This window comes from Musca domestica, unplaced genomic scaffold (assembly GCF_030504385.1).
Source record: "Musca domestica strain aabys unplaced genomic scaffold, Musca_domestica.polishedcontigs.V.1.1 24, whole genome shotgun sequence".
In the NCBI taxonomy this organism is placed as follows: domain Eukaryota; kingdom Metazoa; phylum Arthropoda; class Insecta; order Diptera; family Muscidae; genus Musca; species Musca domestica.
In genome coordinates, this window is record NW_026712272.1 from 4843257 (window position 1) to 4855628 (window position 12372).

At 35.8% G+C, this 12372-nt stretch overlaps 1 protein-coding gene across 1 annotated transcript in view; it reads left to right on the forward strand.

Moving 5' to 3' along the window:
* The first annotated feature begins 668 nt into the window (after positions 1-668).
* LOC101895146 (RB1-inducible coiled-coil protein 1) overlaps positions 669-12372 on the forward strand; it is a 31978-nt gene continuing 20274 nt past the window's right edge. Inside the window, exons 1-2 of the mRNA XM_005184778.4 lie at positions 669-838; positions 1693-1842. The gene's annotated coding sequence lies outside the window, so the exon portion shown is untranslated. The remainder of the gene's footprint in view (positions 839-1692; positions 1843-12372) is intronic.

Consider the following 12372-nt stretch of genomic DNA (forward strand, 5'->3'; position numbering starts at 1 on the left):
GAAAACACTTTTGAATGAGTCTGACAAGAAGCGGACATAGCCTCAAGGCTATATATTTCTGTAGCTCTACTTTTTTATTATACAATGATTTGTGGGTATGAACCATGGTTGAAGAATATAGGTAGACGCGTCGACACAGCTGCTGCGACAATGAACTGCCAAATTTTGGAATTGAAAATGTTGAATGAAAAATTATTAAAATTTGTAAAAATTGTTGAAAAACGCGAATTATAACAGCCTCCGAATGACGTAGTATAAGAAAACATATAAAAATTTACTTATATTTGAAAAAAAAAGACAACGTTGATGCATCTACCTGTATTATTCTGCCATGGTATGAACATGGTACACTAAAAAAGTAGACTGGTTACAATTGCTTTCTTTATTGTGTCTGACTCCTTCCAATTTTGTTATTTTTGTTATAAAAAAATATAAAATCAATGACTAGTAGAAAATAACCCAGCTGGATTATTTTATTTCTTATGATATATTAGTAAGTTAATATAATGCACAAATTATCCTGTCTAAACGTTAAATTTCCTTTTTGTTAAAATGTCCGTTCTTAAAATTCAACTTATTCGTGAACATGGCTATGTCATTTCACATATGTCAAAAATTTAACGGCGTCACCGTTTTAGGATGTCAGCTGCGATATCCCCTGAACTGTCGTTTAAACGGCGACCAAACGACTTCATTCTCATATCAAACAAATAAAAGAAAATATGTTCGTCCAATTACGAAAAAGTTACTAAATATTTTTTCAAAAAAATATTGCACATGACGGCGGGTGTACGTTCACGAAATACTTGAGAAAAAGGGCACAGCAAAACGAAAAAAAGTAATGGAAATTTAAAGTTTTTCATCGTCTATTTAAATGTGAAAAAAACATAACAAAACAACGCAATTAGACAAAGAGAAGTCATCACCTATTTTTTTGCCTTGCTTTACTTTGCTGTTGCTGTTTTTTTGGTCGTCATACGTTCGTTTCATTCGTGAAGAAGAAAAAAAATAAATTAGAAGAAGGAAACCAATTATACGTAAAATAAAATACAATAAGAAATACAAAGAAGTCAAAAGAAAAAACCCACAAAAAATTCATATACGCAAAAAGAAACCCCCTCTAAGAAGAGGAGAAGTGAAATGGATAATTGTTGTTAATGAAATGTAAAAATCCAGTGGAAGAAAAGTGTGTGTTATTTTCTTGATGTGAAATTGGGACCCCCTGCATGGAGAAGTGAATAAAAATTTTGGTGTTGTGGTCCCTTTTGCCAAAGGAAAAATACCCAGTCGAATTACAAATAAAAAGAAGTTCCAACAACAAAGAGGAAGAAAAAATCAAAATATTTTGCTGTGTTGTACACAACAACAACAAGAACTACGTTACGTTTTTAATAGCCGTCTTCGTTAACGTCGACGCTGTCGTCGTTATTGTGCTCTCGCGTTATAACCCAACTCGTATTTAACTTCGGCTTCACCGCTGCCGCGGTCGATGTCAACGTCTCCATCACAAATGTGTGGTGGTGTTGTTGTTATTATTATTATTATTATTTCTCCTTGCATTGAGTGTGTTGATTTTCTTTCTAGTTATTTTTTATAATTCCCTCTGTCTCATTGCTGTTGCCGTTTGCAATTAAATATAATTTCTTGTTGTTTTTTTTTTTCATTCTCCTCTTCCTCTTCTTTCAATAAAAGTGCAATTTCCATAATAATCAAACGATTAAGTCCCTAAAACAAATCCACATATGGGAGAAGAGACTTCATAACTGAACCGAAGAGAAATCAGAAAGTAAAGAAGGAGAGCACCTCCACAACCACCAGCAGCAGCAGCAAACAAAGAAAAAGGTAAGTGTCTGAAAATAAATTGTTTTGTTGCTTCTAGATTTGACTTTTTATTTACTTTTCTTCAATGCAATAAAGGAAAATGGTCGGGCAAAAATAGGGACCCCCTCCTTTGTTTTGGGTGTTCGGCCTTTATTATGACAGCTTGTCTGTCAATCAGCCACCCCCTATTGATATTCCTAAAAAAAACACAAATGTACTGTAGTTATCCTCCTTTCCTCCAAACACACAACAGCTGAGTTGAGTGTGTAGTATTGTTGTCATCATTTGGACATACATACATTTGTATGTATCAAAAAAAAATAAAAACCAAACAAACATACATACATGCATATGTGTGTCTGTGATGTGTACATTTACCTATATTAAAATAAATATAAATGTTCGGAATGTCCTATTATTTAACACAAATCAAAAAAAAAAATGCACACACTGTACATATGTTCATATTTTGCCGTTGTTGTTTTTGCTTCTTCCCTCTTTGTTTGTTGTATGAAATTGGAAAATGAACAAAACAAACATCATCGTCCAAAGATATCGGTCAATGAAAATCACGATCAAAAACTAAAATTCATTTTTACATTAATTTTTCTAGCTGTTTATTTTTGTTATTGTATGTTCCCCCTATTTTCTTATTGTTTTTCTTTTTTCTACATTTTACAATATGCAGTTTTGTTTTGTGGCTGAGAATCATATGTGTCAGGTTGTTTGTAATGCGTCAACTGCGCTGCCACCATGCATTTCATTTTCTCTCTCTCTCATTCTGTCGTCGCCAACACTCTGCCGCGAATTGTGACTGCGTCGAGAGTAGAGGTATTGCCATATTGATGTCATGTTCACATTAGAGTTGTAAATGTAAACAAAGGGATCTGTAGGGAGATAAATGGAATAATTAACTTGGAGTTAAAAAATAGCTTCAAGGGGATTTGGCGCGCATTTTTTTTAGCATTTGATAAGAATTTTTCGTGGAGTAGCTTACAAAACTGAAAATTAATTCAACAGACTACATAAATTGTGGAATCGTTGAAGCTTAACTAAGCAGGCTTTATAAACTTAGCTTCAATTAAAGGCCTAAGCTCAGGTTTCGTAATGTAAACATTCCTAAGATTAATTCAAAGTGAAGACAAAGGATGCACCAACGTTGACTAAGGTGGTTGACCTATAAACCTGTGGAGTTTCTTGTATACTTAAAGCATTGGGTGTGAATTTTTTAATTATTTTTGTTTTAGAAAATTTTATAAGAATAACTTGTGGATTCTTTTTAGGATTAATTAAGAAGGCTTTGTAGACGTGGAATTTGTTAACAGACCAGAAAAATCTCAGGATGTATGTACGTGGATATTTTTAAGATTAATTGCAGGCCCATGCTGAGTAGGCACATTGAAGGCTTAAGCTCAGTATTCATAACGTGGATATTTTCAAGATAAATTAAATGTGAAGACAAAGGATTGCACAAACGCTGACACCTCTTAGAAGCGGAATTTGTTAACATACAAGAATCTCAGGATGTATGTACGTGGATATTTTAATGGCTAATTAATGGCCCAAGCGGAAGATGCATGAAACTTAAACTTTTCAAGATTTCTTAAGCAGCCTATCAGGCAGATGGTAATATGGAAATACCTTTTAAAAATTAACGGCCTTTGAGGTCCTCTGTAGATTGATGTATTTTAGAAGCCTTCGATGTACAACAATTTTCTTGAAGGTCTTCGATACATAGACTTGATCAGGAGCCGTTAAATAGATTGAAGTTTCTTAGAAGTGGTTACAATTACAAATTTTCCCCAAGAGGTACTCTTTTCACAGAAGATCTAGATCTTGGAGAATATCTCTTAAATGCTTTATGCAGACATGGCATGAACAACTTGGAGTTCTTCTTTACAAATAAGTTAAGAAAGAAGGCGAGATCTTCTTTAGTTGAAAGGAATCTAGAGCCTAGTCTTTACAAAATGTTCGTGTTATATATAAAGTGAGTTTTTCCACAATTATCTGTAGCATTTCTATAACATACTTTTAGGCGCTCACCAGTAAAATTCTAAGTCGATGTCCGTCTGTTCTAATCACGCTATCTTTCAAACGAATTGAGATGAAAAGTCGACGGAAGAAAACACCAACATCTGCAGAAATGGTTCGAAAAGTAAAAAAGCGACTTAATCGAAACTCGCGTCGCAGTGACCGTAAAATGGATCGAGAGCTGAACATAATGCCATTGAAATTCCAAAAAGTGCAAGAACTTACACCGCAACGGAAAGAAAATAGACTCAAAAGAGCTAAAGACTTGCTTCACTTGGCCGAAAGTGGTGAACTGCCGAATTTGGTTTACTCCGATGAGAAAACATTCGTGTCCAGCTGTTTGTAAACAAACAAAATGATCGTATTTACTTGCCAAAGAGGTCAGCTAAAAATTTGCACCTTCGGTTGGCCACCAGAACTCAAGCGCCGGCCATGGTGATGGTGTGGTGTGGGCCGCCATAACAGCCGATGGTCGCTCTCCGCTCATATTAATCGACCGTGGCATCAGAATAAATGCCGAATATTATCGCGAAAATATTCTGGAGGGTGTATTAAAGCCTTGGGCATGCAAACATTTTGGTCGCAGACCTTGGACATCCTAACAGGACTCAGCCCATCGCACTCAGCACGCGCCACCCAAGTATTGTTACAAAATGAGGTTCCTCGCTTCATTTCCAGCTCACAATGGCCACCAAAATCTCCGGATCTCCGGTTGTGTCTGGAGAATTTTGGAAAGCAAGGTTGGCACTAAAAAATACCAAAGTGTCGATCACCTCAAACAAGCGCTTCGGCGGGAATGGGCCAAAATACCGCAGGGTAACATTCGGGCAGCGTGTGACGGTTTTATTGGTTTTTCAAATGTGAAAAAGTCTCAGTTAGTCGGGCATTAAGAGGTGACGTTTTCTCTAGGAGGCAAAGACCCTTTGATAAAGACCCCTTTGGGTCCATCATTTGATAGGAGTCCCCTCGAATTTATAGAAGTAATTTAAGGGGTCTTCTATCAAATGATGGATGCAAAGGAGTCTTTATCAAGAGATGATATAAAAAAAACTCTTCTATCTGCAGAAAAATTCCATTGGTAGGTTCTCCATGGAGTCCCTCTCGGATATTTTTTCCCCTCATTTGAAGTTTTTTGTTTTTTTTTTTATTGTTCGGCACCCCTCTGCCAAAGTAATTTGCAAAACAAATATTTATTACAATAAATTACCACTAAATGAAGGTGTATATATTTTAATAAAAAAAAACGAAAAACAAAAATACAAATACAAATGATAGCAGATTTGTAGGTGTCCCCGCTCGCTCGCTCGCTCGTGTCTCTTGATTGATAATTCATATTTGTTATGTGATATGGAGGCGCAATGCGACGATGACCGCTGATATATAAAGAGACTCCCCTCCCTCTTCCCCCCACCTACACCAGCACCAACACCATCCTCACCAAACATCTCAATCAATACCCCTCCTCTGGCTTCTTACTGCCTGTCATCCCCGGACTTTACTGCACTTCACACGGATAAGTGACAGTTGTGTGATGAGGACGAACGACGATGATGGTGTTGATGTTGGTGGTGGATTTCTTTGTCTTTAAACGCGCCCGCCGCCACCATCACAAATGGGTGGGAAATCAGGTATACCATGCATGCATGCATGCATTCATACTTTGCTTTACTTGTCTCCACTTTTGGCCAACCAACCTCAGCTCATCCGACCGACCGACCGCCCGCCAAGCCACCACATTTGCAATGCATTTGTGTTTTGTGGTGTGCTATACTCGAGAGTACTTATTTTGCATTAAATAATGAAGATGAGAAGGATGATTTGGATGATGGTGATAAACACGCACATACAATCAATATAAATACATGCAAATGTGTGCATGCTCAGTGCAAGCAGTGCCATATACTGGAAACATTCAATTGGGTTGGAATATTTTGTTTTTCTCCATAAATGCCAGAAAAGAAGTTTCTGGGAATTGCGGATTTTTTTTTTGAGAATTTTTTTTTTATTTTTAAAATTGTCTTCAAAATAGAATTTGTTTCTCCATAAATACCAGGAAAAAATCCTGGCAATAATTTTCACCATAGTTTGTCATTCCGTTTGTAACATTTACATTTACACCCCACAAAGTCTATATATATTTTGATCAGCATTCTATGTCGATTTAGCGATGTCCGTCCGTCTGTGGAAATCACTCTAGTTTCCGAACGAATGGAAGTAGATTAATAAAATTTTACTCAAGTGTATGTTATGTCTGCAGGACTTTTGGTATTGAAAATGGGCCATATAGGTCCACGTTTTGGTATAGTCCCCATATAAAGGTACCTTCCGAAATTCGGTATTTTGATGATTTTAGCGACATTATTCACCGGAATTGTTTCAAATTTGGTATTTGAAGTTCGTAATGGATGCTACATCCTATGACAGGAGATTGTCGGTGCATGTCCACGTCTTCGTATAGCCCCCCTTATAACGGTACCTCCAGATATTCGGTATTGTAGCTACATTATTCATCGGAATTGTTTCAAATTTGGTATTTGAAGTTCGTAATGGATACTACAGCCTTAGACAGAAAATTGTCTGTGCAGGTCCACGTCTTCGTATAGCCCCCCACATAACGGTACCTCCCGATATTCGGTATTTTGATGATTTTAACGACATTATTCACCGGAATTGTTTCAAACTTGGTATTTGAAGTTCGTAATGGATACTACAGCCTTAGACATAAAATTGTCTGTGCAGGTCCACGTCTTCGTATAGCCCCCCACATAACGGTATCTCCCGATATTCGATATTCGGTATTTTGATGATTTTAGAGACAATTTTCATCGGAATTCTTTCAAATTTGGTATTTGAATGGATACTACAGCCTAAGACAAAAAATTGTCTGTGCAGGTCCACGTCTTCGTTTAGGCTCCCATATAACGGTACCTCCGGATATTCATTTTTTTAAGTTCCGCATTTGAATATTGTAATGGCTCATGACAAAAGTTACCTATGCAGGTCCATGTCGTCGTACAGATACTAATATAACATATACATTCTGTATTTTTCAGATTTTAATAGAATTTTTAACGGATTTTATTGTTTTTGAGAGTTGCCAAATTCGTTCAAAGTTCCGCGCGGCCGAACTTACAGCTTTTTTACTTGTTGTTGTTTTTTTTTTTTTTTTTTTTGAAAAATTATTTTATTTTTAAAATTGTCTTCAAAATAATTGCTAAATTTCCAACTCAGGAATGTCGAATAAGCCTGGTACTCATTTACATTGAAATTCTGGCCCCAATTCAAATGGAAATCTTGGGCGCCATTTTTAAAAATCTCCATAATAAAACAAGTGAAATTGAATCAGTCGGTTTTGCCCACAAATGTATACTCCCAGCCTTGAGTTATGATTATTCAAACTGTTGACCCTGTTGTTTCCGAAGCAGTTGGGCAATATTGACCAATTCGTATTTGTCCTAAGACTGATATAAATCGCCGACCTGTTTCTCAATTTATGACAGATATAAATACTGGAAATAGTGACTCTTTTTGGGTGAGGTACCAGAAGAGGTTGGCAGATATATATCATCATTACAACAGATCTTGCGTTGGCAAAAATATTTGGTTGTGTAAAATTTGATGAGAGTTTAATGCTTATTTCGCTTTCTTTGAGCGTTTTCTTTTTCAAAATCTTGAACCCTATGTGGGGGAGGTACCAGAAGGAATAGTCCTATCTCTACCATCCTTATAAAAGATCTTGTGTTGATGGAAATATTGAAATGTACCAAATCTGAATGGAATCAAATGTTAATTTCGCGTTTTGTTAGCTGAATGGATACCCAAAATTTTGACCCTTTGTGGGGAGGTACTAGAAGGAGTGAACCGATACATACCATTTCCACACCAGATCTTACTAAAAATATTGTGTTGTGTTTAATTTGAAGAGAACCGGATGCTTATTTCGGAATATAGGATCATTTGGGTTACTTAAAACTTTGAACCTTTGTGTGGGAGGTACCAGAAGGAATGTCCCAAGTCTAAATGGAATCGAATGTTAATTTCGAGTTTTATGAGCTTCAGTTTGAATTTTGGCCCTTTGGGGGCCCTTCACAGCAGATCTTGTGATAGTAGAAATAATAGGATGTATGAAATGCCAAGAGAACAGAATGCTTATTTCGAATTTTATAATCGTTTTGGTTATTTAAAACTTTGACCCTTTTGTGAGGCAGGTACCAGAAGAAATGGTCCAATCTGTACCATCTTTATAACAGATCTTGTTTTGATGGAAATATTGAGATGTACCAAGTCTGAATGGAAGCAGATGTTAATTTCGCGATTAATGAACATCATGAATATTCAAAATTTTCACACTTTGTGGGGTGACCACATTTGTTGCGTGTGTTCGGAGCTGAAAACCATTCTTTAAATCCCCGTTCATTGGTCTAGTCGGTCCTTTAAAAATATAAATCACAACTCTCACCCTGGGCGCCAGTTACTCCGCTTCACTTCAAAATATTGGGTGACTAATGTTGAGATCATATTTGAGGACAGCCAATTTTGTCCGCGTTCCTGGACGTACTGTTCCTATGTGAAATGTGCTGAAATTCAGGTATATTTGTCGTATTATTGGTCTGGAAAATATTCCCCAAACATAGACGTTTATTGGCCAGGATGGCCCTCTAAATATTCGTCAAAAGCCACATTTGTTGGTGTGCTGAAATTCAGGTATATTGGTCTTTGGAAAATATTCCCCAAACATACACGTTGATTGGCCAGGATGACCCTCTAAAATAATATAATTTTCAAAATCAAAGTTTATTGGTTGGTTGGACTTTTGACAAATATTCTTCAAAAACCACATTTGTTGGTGCGTTTGAACCTTTGAAAAATATTCTTCAAATCAATGACTATTGGTCTCGTCTACTAAAAACATATCACAACCCTTACCTTGGACGCCAGTTCGTTACCACGTTGGGCGCTATTTTTTTCATATGTCTGATATTTAAAGCAGATTCTTCGGACCATCAAAAAATATCCTTCAAAACCACGTTTATAGGTCTGTTAGGTCCTTTAAAAATATGTATCACAACCCTTACTTTGGGCGTCAGTTCGTTACCCGTTTCACATTGAAATTTTGGGCGCCATTTCGTTACCCCGTTTCACATCGAAATATTGGGCGCAAGTTATTTGTTTCAACTGTCTTCTGATATTTAAGGCAGCCTGTTAGGAACTTTGAAAAATAATCTTCAAAACCAACGCTTATTGCTTCTTTTTAGTCCTTTAAAAATATATCTCATCATTACGTTGGGCGCCAGTTCGTTACCCCGTTTCACATTGAAAAGTTGGGCGCCAGTTTTGTTTTCAACTGTCTAAAATTTAAGACGGAGTGTTTGGACCTTTGAAAATTCACGTTAATTGGTTTTGTTGGTCCTTTAAAAATATATATCACAACCCCTACGTTGGGCGCCAGTTCGTTACCCCGTTTCTCATTGAAATATTGGGCGCCAGTTTCTTTCTTTTATTTGTATCTTTCTGATATTTAAGGTGGTAGCTCTGACAAATGTTTGGGTAGACACTGTCCACTCACAATAAAATTAACAATTTATCTAGATTCTGAAGGTATCTGGCAACATAGCTTTATACTGGAAAAAATTTTTGGTTATATAAAGGTGACTTTGAAAACTGTCAATCTGTTTAATTTTGGTTTATTTCTTGGCAAATTACGTAACTCAACCGCAATTGTGCTCATTTCAATTTTGGACGCCACTTGTAATTGTAAGATTTTTGGAATATATTAATTGCATTTCACCAGTCTATGGATCTTAATGGGTCTGCAATTAATATTTGTAGGTTAGTAAAATACATTTAATATTCTCTTGAAATCTTGCTTTCATAGTCTATTAAAACTGGCGCCCAACGTTGCAGTCAGAATAATTTGAGTTGTCATTGAACTATTTACGGTTGGAAGCATTAATTTCAGAATTAAAATGGCCAGTTGATAGCCTATTAAAAGTGGTGCCCAACATTGCAATCGGAATACTACGAATGGCATTGAACTGTTTATGTTTGGAAGCAATTACTTTAAATTTAAAAATACTAGCTTATGGTATAATTAAAGTGGCGCCCAACGTTGCAATCTGAATAATTAGAGTTGCCATTGAACTATTTAAGTTTGGTATTAAACATTTATAGATCGGAAGCATTAACTTCAGAATTTAAATAACAAGTTGATAGTCTATTAATAGTGGCGCCCAACGTTGGTAGTCCATTAAAAGGTGCGCCCAACGCGCCCATTGCCATTGAACTATTTATGTTTGGAAGCATTAACTTCAAAATCAAAAAGACTGGGTTATATTCAATTAAAACTGGCGCCCAACATAATCAAAATAATCAGAATTGCCATTGAGCTATTTATGTTTGGAAGCAATAACTTCAGAATTAAAATGACCAGTTGATAGTCTATTAAAAGTGGCGCCCAATCTTGCCAGTTGGTATCCTGGTAAAACTTGCGCCCAACGTTGCATTCGAAATCTTTGAAAGCATTAACTTCAAAATTACAAGGAGTAGTCTATAGCCCATTAAAACTGGCGCCCATCGTTGCAATTGGAATAACAACCATTGCCATTGAACTATTTACGGTTGGATGCATTAGCTTCAAAATTAGTATTTGATAGTCTATTAAAACAGGCGCCCAACGTGGCAAGTGGAATTATTAGAACTGCAGAATTAAAATGGCCAGTTGATGGTCTATTCAGACTGGCACCCAACGTTTCAGTCAGAATTCTTTGAATTGACATTGAGCTATTTTACTTTGGTACCATTAACATTCAAATTAAAATGACCCGCCAATAGTCTATCAAAACTGGCGCCCAACGTGGTAATCAGAAAAATCAGAATTGCCATTGAAATATTTAAGTTTAGAAAATATAAATTCAAAACTAAAACAGGATAAGTTGAAAGCTTCCGATTTCACTTTCGCATTGCAAATATAGCCATATATATTTTTTTATTTATTACCCATATATATTAAATTTATTTATTACCCACCCTAATGTCACTAAATATAAGCCTGACCATTTTGCAACAACAAAATACTACGGTATCCCGAACAAACAAGCCACACTGTTCTATATAAATATTTAAACAAATATTAATATGTTTGTCCGATGTTGGCTAGGTATGTTGATATAAACGTTTCTATGCACCTACCACATAGCTACATATAATTTGTATATATTTGTTGATTGGTGTATCTGTTTTGTGTGAACCCTCTTCGATGGCTTGTAAAGCACTTAAAAAAAAGCAAAACAAAACAATAACACCAACATACCGCAAATTGTATTCATTTCAATTTAGTTCAACTCAACACAAAACAAAGCCAATATAAGGCAAACACAGCAGAGCAAAAACGAACCAAACCAAAAAAAAAAAAGATGGGCAGACAACGGACCAAACCCCCCCCCCCCCCCCCACACACACACACACACACTGAGACATACTCGCGAACAAGTACTTACTTTATAAAAGGCGAGATGAAAGAAGAAGAAGAAGGCGCAAGACAAGTAGTAATAATGGAGTGAACTCAAACAAAACAAAACAAAAAAAACTGATATCATTTTAACAAAGAAAATATATATTACAGCAATAACAATGTATGTATGTAAATATATATGTTTGGGTGTTTGTTTTTATTCTTTTGGAAATATAAAAATTGAATTGAACCAAAAAATTAACGAAGTAATGGAAATGGAAAAATTTGAAAAAAGGTTTTATTGTCACATAGTCATCTAAATGGTCTATAAAAGTGTGTGTAGGTTTCTCTAGTTACGTTTTCCGCAAAAAAAATGTCTAGCAAGTCTCTTACTCAGAGAGTAAGGTAGTTGTTATGCTCAGGTGGATGACATCTATAAAAACGTGAAAGTAATCAGCTGATTTGTCAAAAAACAATTTGTTAGCCAAAGCCAAAAGTTAAAAAGTATCAGTCGAGTATACCCTCAGTCGGATGTATACCCTCAGCTACTGCCCGTTTATTTAAACATATTTTAACATCCGTATTTATTTTTCATAATGTTGAGCTTCTTATGAATGCAGGTTCCTAAGGAGTTGGCCAATGTAATCCAGCTCCTCTCTGATATAAATATTACAATGTGCCATATTTAGACTGTATCACTTGATATGTGATAATATTTAGAGAATGTTGAAATGTGCGTGAGGTGCCACATTTAGTGGATCGAAGTATTCCGCTTCATTCAATAATAATAAAAATATTGGGACCTTCAAAATGTAAAGAAAATCGAATATTTATTTTCAATTTTATGCGAACAATTTTAAATGAAAATTTTAACTTTTTTGGGGTTAGAGTTGGTATTGGAGGGAGTTTGCAGAAAAATTCATTCAAATCAGATAACTTGTTGAGGGAAACATTAGGATATACCAGTTTTTAATAGAAACGCAGAATTGTTTCGTAAGTTTTGAGAGATTTAAGTATTTAAACTTTGTGGGGGAGGTACCACAAGGAGTAGGCCGATATCTGTCATCTTC